This window comes from Aegilops tauschii, chromosome 7 (genome assembly GCF_002575655.3).
Source record: "Aegilops tauschii subsp. strangulata cultivar AL8/78 chromosome 7, Aet v6.0, whole genome shotgun sequence".
In the NCBI taxonomy this organism is placed as follows: Eukaryota; Viridiplantae; Streptophyta; class Magnoliopsida; order Poales; family Poaceae; genus Aegilops; species Aegilops tauschii.
This window is the reverse complement of record NC_053041.3, coordinates 443286941-443288792: the sequence shown is the minus strand read 5'-3', so window position 1 is coordinate 443288792 and position 1852 is coordinate 443286941.

Below are 1852 nucleotides of genomic sequence, written 5' to 3'. Positions count from 1 at the left end.
AAATTCTTTCCAAGTGGTTACTCCTTGCCATCCATTGATGGTTTGGTACATCCTCTACCAGGTAGTGGCACCTCTTTCAAAGCACTCAAGAGCATGCTGGGTCATATCCTTCCCGGCTATAGGGTTATTCTCCATGTGATCCACCATGTTCTGAATCCATCAGTCCGTCTCCAATTGAGTCATTGGTCCAGAAAATATAAGCTCATCTCCATTCATCCTCTATTGGGTCATGGGTTTGGGGTGGGATAAGAGAGATAGAGAGGGATGCACACAATACAAACAATAGTTTTGAAAAGACAGGTTTTATTTGTGGCTGTTGGAAAAACATCAAACAAATGAGAGCTCACAATCATTGCATCTAACGTAGGTATATAACAGGGGTTTGGTCTTCTAAAGGTCAATAAATCTTCAAAATCGTCAAACTCTTCAAGTCTTGTTCATGTCTCCGATGGCTTCTTCCGATCATGCTAGTCTTTCTCAAGTTCTTTTGCCAGATCATCTCTATTGACGCGAAGTCTCTCGTGACGTCCTTTAATAATTGTGTTCCAAACTTCTGGGTCTCAACATCCTTGGCATGAACCATGGTACTACTGTCCTTCAGTTCCTGACGAGTCTTTGATGTCTCAAGGTTTTGCTCCTCTAGCTTGGCTACTTTCAGCTTCTGGGTCCTGAGTTCTTCACGAAACGCTTCCTTATCAAATACTGTTTCCTACAGGTCCATCTTAACTTCTTGATGTAATACTCCAGATCCTCGTGATACACCGGCTAAGGTTAAAACTTCATCTTGCTGATAGGTGCTCCATCAGCCTTCTACCATCCAATCCTTACGACGAACTGCATGCTTAACTCAGCACGGTGGCAATATCATAAGCGGGCGATAACATCATGGATAGCCGTGTTTCTTCCCTTGTCATTGCCATGAGCTATCATTCCATAGTTGATATCTCCTGCCTTAGGGTTTTCCTTGACAAAACTTTGTTTTCTAATGCTCCACGTTCCAGTCTTTCTCCGATACACCTTGATCTCGGGTATTGACGGCATCCATAGTCTACCAACTTCCATAAGGGTAGCCATTCCTAGGTCATACAAATCTGGGAATTCTTCAGAGCCTTCAAATTCTCCTAGTCTTCAGAGCCTTCAACTGTTGTAGTTTCCATTTATAACCATGCTCGATAAAATACTCTTCATTCTGAAGTGGTCTTGGTTGTCCGATATCTTGTCCTTCTTGCAGTGGTCTCATCAGTCGAGTCTTTGTGGTCAAAAGGGGAAAGGGGTATAGTCTCACTAAAAGGGAATATTTGAATAAGCTTAGAAGAGAAGAGAGGTAAAAGATCTTTTTGAAAAAGAAAGTTTTAGAGAAAAATCTTTTCCTATGGGCTTGCCAGCTTCTAGGGCCACGTCCTACAGTCAACATGTGCTCTGATACCATCTTGTAGCGACCCGACCCGAATGGATCAAGTCTCTGTGCTTAAGTGTCATTCCTGGATCGGTATGCTGACACACACAATACTCAAGGATTTATAACAGAGGTAAATCACATGTATAAAGTAACGTAAATACTATTACCTCAATCCAAATAGCGGAAGTAACAAGGTTGTGGATTCCCATCAACACCAACGGCAAAGTTGAGTGTAGAAATCGTAACCCTAACGTATCACTTACTCGTCGTAAGATATCCTGCAACATGAGACGTTGCAGCCCGAAAACGGGTCAGCACATGGAATATGCTGGCAAATTCACACCATAGAGAAATGATGAACAAAGGCTATCACTACATGCATATATGGCTGGTGGAAAAGCTCTATGGTTATAATGTTTTTTTTTGGCAAAAAGCCAATTTTTCCCTACTGCA